At 46.0% G+C, this 12,456-nt stretch overlaps 1 long non-coding RNA gene across 1 annotated transcript in view; it reads left to right on the top strand.

Moving 5' to 3' along the window:
• Positions 1 to 10,145, top strand: part of LOC112206651 (uncharacterized) — a 28,434-nt gene extending 18,289 nt beyond the window's left edge. Inside the window, exon 3 of the long non-coding RNA XR_010154525.1 lies at positions 10,061 to 10,145. This is a non-coding gene — a long non-coding RNA (uncharacterized LOC112206651). The remainder of the gene's footprint in view (positions 1 to 10,060) is intronic.
• Positions 10,146 to 12,456: the final 2,311 nt, after the last annotated feature.

The raw sequence follows: 12,456 nt of genomic DNA on the forward strand, positions 1-12,456 counted from the left end.
TTTAAGGTGTTGGCAGGGCCGCTTCCCCCTGGAGTGTCTGCAGGAGAATCCGTCCCATGCCTCTGTACTGGCTTCTGCTGGCTGCCGGCAGCCCTTGGCGTCCTTTAGCTCGTTGATAGATCAGTACAATCTCGACTTCGGTTATCACATCTGCTTCTCCTCTGTGTGTCTTCTCCTTTTTCCTCCTCTTCTTTTTTTTTTTTTTTTTTTTTTTTTGAGGCGGAGTCTCACACTGTCACCCAGGCTGGAGTACAATGGCACCATCTCGGCTCACTGCAGGCTCTGCGTCCTGGGTTCAAGCGATTCTCCTGCCTTAGCCTCCCGAGTAGCTGGGATTACAGGCGCCCACCAACATGCCCGTCTAATTTTTTGTATTTTTGGTAAAGACGGGGTTTCACTATGTTGGCCAGGCTGGTCTCGAACTCCCGACCTCATGATCTGCCCACCTTGGCCTCCCAAAGTGCTGGGTTTGCAAGTGTGAGCCACTGCGCCTGGCTCCTTTTTTTCCTCTTATGAGAACACTTGCCATTGGATTTTGGATCCACCCAGATAATCGAGGATGATCTCATCTCAAAATCCTTCATTACACCTGCAGAGAACTTTTTTCAAATGAGGTCACATGCACAGGTTCTAAGAGGACGTATCTTTTGGGGAGGCCAACACTCAGCCCGCTATGAGTACACCTATCTCATAACTAAGAGACTCATAGAGCACATGGTCTCTCTCCTCTTTTGAACATGTCGTGGGCTTATTTTGTCATAGGATATTTTCCTCTGTCTTGGGTCTGATTTCTTCACTCATTATTTAAAAAATTTCTCTCGGTCTGAACCATGATGAATGAATTCTGAGTGGGTTATTGCCATTCTCCAAAGTTTTCCTCCTATGCCCAAATTTCTCCTCGATAGTGGTTCATTCCTCTACATACAGAGAGCTATGGAGGTACATGGAAGGTGCTATGGTTTGAATGTGGCCTCTCCAACATTCGAATGTTGGAAACTTAATCCCCAGTGCAACAGTGTTGGGAGGTGGGGCTTGATGGGCCCGATGCTGCTATAACAAGGGCTTTGGGGCATGGGTCTTCTTGCCTCTGCTCTTCTGCCATGTGAGGACATGACGCTTCTCCACTCCAGAGGATGCAGCATTCGAGACCATCTCAGAAGCACAGAGACCAGGCCCCAACCTGCCAGTGCCAGGATCTGGGACTTCCCAGCCTCTAAAACTGTGAGAAATTAATTTCTATTGTTTATTTATTTATTTATTTATTTTTGAGACAGAGTCTCACTCTGTCACCTAGGCTGGAGTGCAGTGGCACGATCACAGCTCACTGCAGCCTCAAACTCCTGGGCTCAAGCAATCCTCCTGCGTCAGCCTCCCAAAAAGCTGCGACCACAGGCATGAGCCACCATGCCCAGCTAATTTTTGTATTTTTGTAGGTGGGGTTTTGCCTTGTTGCCTGGGCTGGTCTCAAACTCCTGAGCTTAATCGATCCTTCTGCCTCGGTCTCCCAAAGTGCTAGGATTACAGGCATGGGCCACCATGCCTGGCCCCAACATGTGTTTTTTAAGGGAACACAAAACACAATGCAACCTGTAACATTAAATGATCACCTTTGCGTTTAGAAAGACCCTGCACATTGCCTGCAGCGTGCAGCATGTGGTAGAGGGTAGCAGCTCACCACACATTCCAGTTGGCAAATGTTTGTAGTAATCTCAACAACAGACCATGGTGAGTGGGCAATGCCCATGGTGGCAAAGTAGGATAAAAAGAAGTGGGACAATAGAAAACAACGTAGCGGCTAGCCCCAGTGTGACTCAGTCACTGAATGGACCTGTGCTGCGACAGCGAGAGAGGCTCCACCTGTAGGTGAGGGGTCAGGGTTCCATGTCCCACCCAAATCCCCATTCCCATCAGATACACTCACAGGGACTTCGTGAAACTTAATGGTCAGTGTAGGAAAGAGTCCCCGCTTCCTGGTTCCCCGCGCCCTGGAGCCTCACTCCACTCTGGGATACACCCCAGCCATCACACCCAAATTATCCATTCGCTGATCGGCGGTAGGTAATTTGGTGTATTCTGAGCTTCAGGAGGAAAAACCCCTCTATTTACTTTTGGAATTAGCAAACTTCCATTTCATGTTTTTCCCTGAAGGGTGTTTAATGTGAGGTCCTTTTTTCTCTCTCTCCCTACTTTTTTAAGGGAACAGCATTAGTCTGGGGGCTACACAAAGGATGCTTGTTGAATTCTGTCAAAGATCTGCACAAGATGAGTGACAGTTAGGTAGACCTGTCTGCTTTCTGAAATTTCACATGTTTGCATTGAATCCCCGCCTGAAAATGTACATATAATTTTAGAGATCAGGTCAGGGACTCTAGACATTCTGTTAGATGTCTCCCCCTATATGTCCTCCCCTTCCTCTGTCATAGCAGAAACGTCAACTTTTTTTTGAGACAGAGTTTCGTTCTTTGTTGCCCAGGCTGGAGTGCAGTGGTGACATCTTGGCTCACTGCAACCTCCGCCTCCCGGGTTCAAGAGATTCTCCTGTCTTAGCCTCCCAAGCAGCTGGGTTACAGGTGCCTGCCACTACGCCTGGCTAATTTTTGTATTTCTAATACTTTAGTAGAGACGGGGTTTCACTATGTTGGCCAGGCTGGCCTCGAACTCCTGACCTCAGGTAATCCATCCACCTTAGCCTCCCAAAGTGCTGGGATTACATGCGTGAGCCACCACGCCCGACCTAAACCTCAACTTTTTAGCTGGACGGACATGTGACTGCCCTGAAGAAACCTTGCATTTCTTCACCACCTGTGCAGCTAGAGGTGGCCATGTGGGCTGTTAATGGAAACCTAGTGTGCAACTCTTGGGAGGTGCCCTTCAAGAGAGGGTGCAAACCGGGCGGTGGCTCACACTTGCAATCCCAGCACTTTGAGAGGCCGAGGCAGGCGGATCACCTGAGGTCAGGAGTTCGATACCAGCCTGACCAACATGGTGAAACACCGTCTCTACTAAAAATACAAAAATTAGCTGGGCGTGGTGGTGTGCAACTGTAATCCCAGATACTTGGGAGGCTAAGGCAGGAGAATCTCTTGAAGCTGGGAGGCGGAGGTTACATGAGCTGAGATTTTGCCACTGCACTCCAGCCTGGGTGACAGAGCAAGACTCCATCTCAAAAAAAAAAAAAAAGAGGGTGTGCAAGTCCTTCTTTGCTCCCATTCTTCCCACTTGCTGGTTAGTATTTGGATGCACTGGCCTGAGTCTGCGTAGTCTTCTGGGGCCTTGAGGCAGAAGCTACTTACTAGGATTGTAGAGGGATGAGGGACAAGGCAGAAGGAGGCCGAGCACTTCCAGGTACCCTCCGTCCTGGCCCCGGCTGCCTATATTTATTTAAGAAAGAAACAAACAGCTATCTTGCTGGTGTAGACAGAATAATACTTCCCTCCTTCCCCGAAAAAGATGCCCACATCCTTGCCCCTAGAAATAGTTGAATATATTGCTTGACCTGGGGAAAGGGACTTTGCAGATGTGCTTGAGGACCTTGAGATGGGGGGCGGGGGTTAGCCTGGATGATCCTAGTTATTCTGGGTGGGCTCAAAGTCATCATAAGGGTCTTTATATGAGATAAGCAGGAATATCAGAGACAGAAAAACAACTGTGATGACAGGAGTGGCCAAGGTTGAAGTGAGGCACCTTGAATATGGAGGCAGGCCCAGAGGTCAAGAAAGAATGCAGGCGCTGCGACACCCTGGAAAAGGCAAGGAAACACGCTCTCCCCTGGAGCCTCCAGAAAGAACTCAGCTTGCCCCACACCTTGATTTTAGTTCCTCAACTCTCATTTTAGAGTTCCGAACTCTAGAGCTGAAAGATAATACATTTGTGTTGTTTTAAGCTACTAGGTTTGTGGTCATTGGCTACAGCAGCAATTGGCAACTTATACACGTCATCTTGCTTGACTGACTGTTATTTTGTAATTTCAGACACTTGCAGCTACCTCCAGTCCTAACCAGAACAAAATCTGGTATCTGGAAGTGGGAAAATGTATGTTGCAGAACCTAGGTTGTGGCACTGACTTAGCAATGACATGGCTGGGACTCATATATTGCAGGTAGGAAAAATGATGATCATTAGGACATGGCAATGGGACATTTGGTGGCATGTTTCCAGGGTTACTTTAGAAGGCATACTATATGCTGACCAAGGCTGAGAGTCAGGAGGAAATGGTTGGAAGATCAGAATTTTGGGCACAGTCAGCTTCTTCCTGCCACTTCCTGCAAAATCCAAAAGAAAGGTGAACTTGAGGAAAGCCAGCCAGTCTGTCAACTGAATGAAAAACATCGTTTTGGCAAAGGAGCCCTCTCTGCCTGCCACTTGCAAGCAAATTTGAGTGATAAGCTGGTAATTTGGGGCCTTGCTGGACTGAAAAACCCAATGGCTTCTGTATTCCAAGTAAAGGTTTTACTGAGGTCTCAATGTTTTACAAAGGGCTTTACATGTCCAATTCTCTGCTAGACATTGAGAGCCAGTCCAGAGGCAAACATGTTGGGGAAGGTAACTTTTCTTTCAGTTCGTGGGTCTCCAGCCTACAAAGAGCCCTTCTAGACTTATGGAGAGCTCTGAACACCACCCCAGGGTGCAGGACTTCAAGCTGGAGGAAGTGCATTGGTGGGACTCTGAAGTTGTTGCCCTTGGTAAGGGTATGAATATGTACCATGTGTGGGAGGAGAGATGTGTATGGATATCAGGCGGCTAAGAGGGCAAGCTGTGGCGGTTTGCTTTTCTCCTCCTCTTCTATAGCAGAATCCTGGCATGTCTTGAATGAGTTATGTGTGTATTCAGATACTGGGGTCCTCAATTTCCAGGGCCGACAAGTAAGCCCTGGAACAGCGTCGAGCCTCTGGCCACGATCAGCTTTGTCCTTTCGCCCCAGTGTACTGTTATAAGAAAATGGTTGGGGCATTATGAAGTTAAGGTGAGCATAGTCTACACATGCTCACCCTCACTCCTGAGAACAATTAAAAGTATGGGGGATTCCGGCCGGGCGCGGTGGCTCATGCCTGTAATCCCAGCACTTTGGGAGGCCAAGATGGATGGATCACAAAGTCAGGAGATCAAGACCATCTTGGTTAATACGGTGAAACCCCATCTCTACTAAAAATACAGAAAATTAGCCGGGCATGGTAGCAGGCGTCTGTAGTCCCAGCTACTCAGGAGGATGAGGCAGGAGAATGGCGTGAACCTGGGAGGCGGAGCTTGCAGTGAGCCGAGATCACGCCACTGCACTCCAGCCTGGACAACGGAGCGAGACTCCGTCTCAAAAAAAAAAAAAAAAGTATGGGGGATTCCCAAAACCACTCTCAGTTTTGATAATTCACTAGAAAGACTCACAGAACTCTCTGAAACCTGGTGTACTCATGGTTACAGTTTATTACAGCAAAAGGATACAGATTAAAATCAGCCGAGGGGGCTGGGCGCGGTGGCTCATGCCTGTAATCCCAGCACTTTGGGAGGCCGAGGCTGGCGGATCACGAGGTCAGGAGTTCGAGACCAGCCTGACCAACATGGTGAAACCCCGTCTCTACTAAAAATACAAAAATTAGTCAGGCGTGGTGTTGCGCATCTGTAATCCCAGCTACTTAGGTGTCTGAGGCAGGAGAATCGCTTGAACCCAGGAGGTGGAGGTTGCAGTGAGCCGAGATCGTGCTACTTCACTCCAGCCTGGGTGACAGAGCGAGACTCCATCTCAAAAAAGAAAAAAAAAGAGAAGAAGAACATAGGGTAGAGTCCAGGAAAGAACCCATCACAGAGCTTCCATTGTTTTCTCCCTGGGAAGCCATGGATAGTGCCACTTTCCTGGCATTAACGTGGACAACACACGTGGAGTTTGCCCACCAGGGAAGCCCACCCAAGCTTAGAGTTTTTACTGGGGTTCCATTGTGTAGTAATGATTGATTTCCCATGTGGTTGATGGCAGCCTCCAGCCCCTCTGGATGTTGAGCTAATACGACGTGACCCCAACCCCCTCCCTAAATCACACTGTTAGACTTCCTGGTGTGGCCAGCTCCCAATCTAAACAAAGATACTCCTATCGAGCATGATTTTCCAAGGGCTGAGAGATTACCTACCAGAAGCTGAAGGCAAAGGATGGACCTCTCTTTGGGCAAGGTCAAATTCTTTATTACACAGACGCATTGTTCTACAATAATGGAACCTCAATTTCTAACTGAGCACAGAGCAGCCAGAATCAAGAATCCCAACCTCTGCCAGAATTCCAGCCTTTTGTGCATCTACTTACATCCCATTGTAACCATGTGACTAAATTCTAGTCAATGGGATGTAAGTGGGGGTTGTATTTGCCACTTCTGGGAAGTGTCCTTAAATAGAGGGGCCTTGTTTTCCTCTGCCTTCTATCTTTTTGCTTCCTATACGGGACTTGAGGAGCCATCTTGGCCCATAGGTAATGCTTAGGGGTGCAACAAGGTGGAAAGAGCCTGGGTTCCTGTTGATTGAGGCACCCTTTATACCTGCACCAGGCTGCTTGGAGAAACCACTTCTATCATGTTTAAGCTGCTGTCATTTTGGGTTTTCTGCCATTTGCAGCCAGATATAGTCTCAACACCTTGCTTGAAACTTACATTTATATTGGTTACATCCAGATTTGTAAAACTCTGCTCATCAAATTGACGATCTCATCTTTAATCCAGCTCACACTCATGCTGCCAAATTGTAGCCTGTCACTGGAACACTAGACAGGGTACTGGACAGTTGCTTCTCTGGAACACTGGCCTTTATTCCCAAGCCTTCATCACATTCAGAAGGGACTGTTTTCTTTTTCTTTTTCTTAAGAAACTCACAGTCTACCTTTTCCAAGTAAATAATCATCACACTTTCTGTGGCTAACCAGTTGGAGATTTGACTGAACACCTAAACTTTACTAATGTTATATCTAAACTTTAAGTGAATTTTTGCTACACCTTTAAAAAACTGACTAAAAGATATTTTTTAAATCAAAACGAACATTTACAGATCTTTCCAAGACCTGATATTTGAATTTTGTTCATATTTTATCAAAGTGGGCCAGAGTTTCCTATGTGCAATGGCTTGGCATTGTGCCTAGAGAAAGCAGGATAAACACTGAATCTCTGCCTTTATTTTTTGTTTTTGGTGTCTTGCCATCCTTTGTTCTTCATAAAGACCTTATGGTAGCTTTTATCTTAGAATATCTTAGATATCTTAGAATATCTCTAAGAAATTAATCTTTAAAATATAGAAGGTGGACAAAAAACCCTTTGCACACTGTGAAGACAGGGATTTTATCCTTCGTTCATTGAAGAGCAGCAAGATATTGGGACATGGATATGGTGCAACCTCTGTTATCACCTTTCCTATTTGTAGTCTTGGGATTGGAGGTTGAAAGAGAATGGAAGAAATGGCACTAGAACCCAAAAGTTCCATTTCTTTCTTTCTTTCTTTTTTTTTTTTTTGAGACAGAGTCTTGCTCTGTCGCCCAGGCTGGAGTGCAGTGGTGCGATCTCGGCTCGCTGCAAGCTCTGCCTCCTGGGTTCACACCATTCTCCTGCCTCAGCCTCCTGAGTAGCTGGGACTACAGGCACCCGCCACTACGCCCAGCTAATTTTTTGTATTTTTAATAGAGAAGGGGTTTCACCGTGTTAGCCAGGATAGTCTTGATCTCCTGACCTCGTGATCCACCTGCCTCGGCCTCCCAAAGTGCTGGGATTACACACGTGAGCCACCGCGCCCAGCCCAAAAGTTCCATTTCTAATTTGCCTACCTTAATGACTTGATTTTCTTATTTTCATAGTAAATAGGAATATGTATGTTGAAGAAATATGAACATTAATTTTCTCATAACTGCACAGTGAAAAACAATGTTTTAAACTTTAATAAATATCAATGACTTGTTTCTTACTTTGCTCCATTACAAACACAAGGAAAGAAAAGATGTACAATGCCTGAAGAATAGAAACACCATCAATCCTCAACAGGGTCACCTAACTGTCATTATGAAGCAAGGGACTCTTGCCAGAGATTTGTGTCCTCAGTGAAAAAGGCCTCATGGAATTTTCTTGCTAAAAGGAACCTGAGACTTATTGACACACGCGTCCTCCTTTTCCAGACGAAACACTCAAGGCTTAGGGAAGTCAAAGTATACAGAAGGTCCCCGCTAATTAGCAGCAAAGCCAGACTCAGCACCCAGGTTGTTCTCGCTCCTGGAACAGGGTTATTTGTGAACATCCCATGTCCTCTTTATGATGGTTACAGATGTTTCATATCATCAAGGTTAAGATGAAAGATCTCAGAAGCTGCAGAAGTGCTTAGATGCACCCACAGAAAACCACTGGATCCAGCTAACTCACTCTTTCGTGATTGGAAAGAAGCATATTCTGGTGAAGCAAAAGATTTCTATCTCCAGAATAAGGCAGAAAGCATTTTTACCTAGCAAGCCACAACAAACCAGTGAAAGAACATTTAGATTTCCAGAGTCCATCGGCAATACAAAAGTCACCTAAGGAATAATGCCAGAGGCATATCTTCTCTTGTAGGTTGTAAATTCCTTGAAAACAAGAACTGCTCAACTTCCCATCTCCTACGACACCCAGCACACATCTGATGCTGGAATTTCTTTTTAATGAATGAAACACACAAATCATCGCTTTAAACCCTGGAATTGTGCCCTTTTCAAAAGAAGCACTTAGTAGACATGTGTCTAATTTCCTGTGCTGTCACAAATATTATTTAATCACACTGTTAAAAATAAAGAACTCCGGGGCCCATGAACTACATTCTCCAGGCCATTAGCTGCTCTTTCCACTTTGGGCCTCTCAGCTGTGCAGCCGGAAATGGATCGTGGGGAGAGGAGCTGCCACTCTTCTGCAAATATCCTGGAATCTTGGCTATGTCAGGAAGTGTTTGGAGAATGCCTCGGAAGCTGAGAAAGTGTTTCCAAAGCAGCATGCACACGAAGATATTTGAACCAGAGAATGTCCACTCTGAAATAGATGCATGGAGTGCATTCACAGAATATCACGTTTTTCTCAGGTTTAAAAGCTACAGCCCAGTACTCTGAACCCAAGAATTAAGGTAACTGTAAAAAGTGAGTGCCTCAGATAGTTGTTATGTTTGCAACAGGTCACTTGGTTTTACATCAATCTCATGGTAAAATACATATAAAGTTGTGATGAAGCTCATAGGCATATTATAATGGTTCCCTGGTAAATGACACTAGCATGTTGCATAAATAACTATATCTTTTAGGCTGGGCGTGGTGGCTCATACCTGTAATCCCAACACTTTGGGAGGCCGAGGCTGGTGGATCACCTGACATCAGGAGTTCGAGACCAGCCTGGCCAATGTGGTGAAATCTCGTCTCTACTAGTGGCAGAGATTAGAGGCAGAAGCCACTGAGCCCGGCCTCTTTTAATTGCTTTTTTTTTTAAAAAAACGGCTTTATTGGCTGGGCGCAGTGGCTCACACCTGTAATCCCAGCATTTTGGGAGGCCAAGGTGGGCGGATCACCTAAGGTCAGGAGTTCGAGACCAGCCTGACCAACATGGTGAAACCCCGTCTCTACTAAAAATAGAAAAATTAGCTGGGTGTGGTGGCACATGCCTGTAATCTCAGCTACTCGGGAGGCTGAGGCAGGAGAATCGCTTGAACCCAGGAAGCAGAGGTTGTAGTAAGCCGAGATCATGCCATTGCACTCCAGACTGGACAACAAGAGAGAAACTCCATCTCAAAAACAAACAAACAAGCAAACAAAAAAACCCCAACAAAACAAACAAACAGAAAAAACTATATCTTTTAAAACTGATAGTCAATGATTTTTCACTGAAAAATAGGTATTATTCATTAAAATCTAAGAATACAAACCAGCCACAGTAAGAAAACTGTCCTCTCCTCTTTGCCAGCAGCCTACACAATTGAGATGCTATGCAGTTTTCCCCTCAGCTCGTAACACTGAAACAGCAAGAAATTGTCTAAGGTTAGAATTTCTAGTCATAGGAAACTTCCAGCGATGCCAATGTAAAAACATTTTGTTTCATTTCAGAGAGTTAAGAGAGCAAATCAAGACATGAAAATGATCCCCCCGTGGAATATGCCCCTGCTATTGAGAGAATAAACTACTGATCTACGCAACAGCATGGATGAATCTCAGAGACATTTTGCTAACCGAGAGAAGTCAGACACAGAAGACATAGTCAATGATTCCATGTGTATGAAATTTCTAGAAAAGGCAAAACTATAGAGACAGAATGGCTGATCAATGTTGTGGCTGATCAAATCGAGGCACAGAATGATCAATGGTTGCCTGGAGCTGCGGGTGGGAACAGGAGTGACCTCAAAGGAGCAAGGGGAACTTTTGGGGGTGGATGGGAATATTGGGAAACTGGACTGTGATGGTTGCTAAGTGCGTCAGTTCACGGAAACCTATCACACTGTACCCTCACAATGAGTGACGTTTATGGTATGTAAGTTAGACCTCAATAAAGCTGTTTGTAATCATTTTATTTATTCTTTTTTTTTTTTTTTTGAGACAATGTCTCACTCCATCACCCAGGCTGGAGTGCAATGGCACGATCTCGGCTCACTGCAACCTCTGCCTCCAAGGTTCAAGCGATTCTCATGCCTCAGCCTCCCGAGTAGCTGAGATTACAGGCATGTGCCACCACACTCAGCTAATTTTTTTGTATTTTTCGTAGAGACGGGGTTTCACCATATTGGTCAGACTGGTCTCAAACTCCTGACCTCAGGTGATCCGCCCACCTTGGCCTCCCAAAATGCTGGGATTACAGGTATGAGCCACTGCACCCAGCCAATAAAGCCATTTTTAAAAAAAAGCAATTAAAAGAGGCCGGGCGCAGTGGCTCGTGCCTGTAATCCCAGCACTTTGGGAGGCCAAGGCAGGCAGATCACCTGAGGTCAGGAGTTCAAGACTAGCCTGGCCAACATGGTGAAATCCCGTCTCTACGAAAAATACAAAAATTAGCCAGGCATGGTGGCAGGCACCTGTAATCCCAGCTGCTCAGGAGGCTGAGGCTGGAGAATCGCTTGAACCCAGGAGGCGGAGGTTGCAGTGAGCGGAGATCGCACCATTGCACTCCAGCCTGGGTGATGAGCGAAACTCCATCTCAAAAAATAAAACAAACAAACAAAAAAAACCAAAAGGCAATTAAAAGAAAGGATTCTTTCAAGGCCAGTGCAAAACTGCTTTGCAGAAACAGGTGACCTCCCTTGTAATATTCATGGTAGCCATCACACTTCCCAAGTGTGGGACACTTTGTCCTGAGCAGGGGTTCTCTGAGGTGCACATCCAGATACTGTCACACCAAACCCGGCTTGGTGATCTTTCAAACTCCAGAATTTACAATTTCTAAACATAATGATTATGATATTAGTCAACTCATAGAGTCCAAGAACGTGAATACATGGAATTGAGCAAAACAAACAGCATTTCCCTAATGTCGGGGGATGGTGGTATGACTGGGAGCCAAAGAGAGCTTTGTGGGCTTTTGGTGAACTACGCAGCTGTTCGGGGCAGCTCCTGGAATGAGGAAAGGTATTTCGGGTATAGACTGAAATACCTTCACTAACAACTGTGGAATGCTGGCTATACACATCACCATCACTGCAGAAATGTGGGGAAATTATTTTAGGAAAATCCATCTTGCTCAGAGGCAAAAGAATAAATCGAACATTCTGTAGTCCACCTCACCAGTGTTTCTATCCACAGCGAGGGGTTTTCAAACTTGGGTGTGAGTCAAAATCTCCTGACCTGTTGAGAAGGCAGATTCCCCGGCAGGGCCCCAAGGCCATAGAATTGAATGCCTGGGACCAAGTGCCGGAGTCTGAATCTTTAACTAGCCCTCGAAGTGATGAGGGTCCTCACAACACGGCGTAAGGAACACTGGCCTCCAGCAATGAAGAAGGTGAAGACACTCAGTCAGTCTGTGCTGTTTGGGCACCTCTGCTGATTTTAGTTCTGCTTCTTTCCATTCCTCTCTGTCTCATCTGCACATCTCACGTTGTGCCTTGGTCCTTACCTGCCCCATAGCCTTGCTCTCAGGGACAGAAGTCCCACCCGTGGTGAACTGGAGACAAATAATTGTTAAAAGGTTTTCTCTTGCCTGCCCCCCTTCCCCTCCATGGGACAAGACTATAACCAGAGGCTGATTAAGCCTGTGCCCATTGGCTTCTATACCGGTTCTCACTTAATCACTGGAGAGGAAGCTGCAGCAGGTTCTAGGTTCTAACACCCTGCTGGGGTTTTAGATTGGTGGCTCATGCCTATAATCCTGAAGCTTTGGGAGGCCAAGGTGGGAGGATGGCTTGAGTCCAGGAATTGGAGATAATGTCTCTACAAAAAAAGTTTAAAAAAAATTAGCCAGAAGTGGTGGCACACGCCTGTAGTCCCAGCTACTCAGGAGGCTGAGGTGGGAGGCTGAG

Source organism: Pan troglodytes, chromosome 22 (genome assembly GCF_028858775.2).
Source record: "Pan troglodytes isolate AG18354 chromosome 22, NHGRI_mPanTro3-v2.0_pri, whole genome shotgun sequence".
Classification (NCBI taxonomy): domain Eukaryota; kingdom Metazoa; phylum Chordata; class Mammalia; order Primates; family Hominidae; genus Pan; species Pan troglodytes.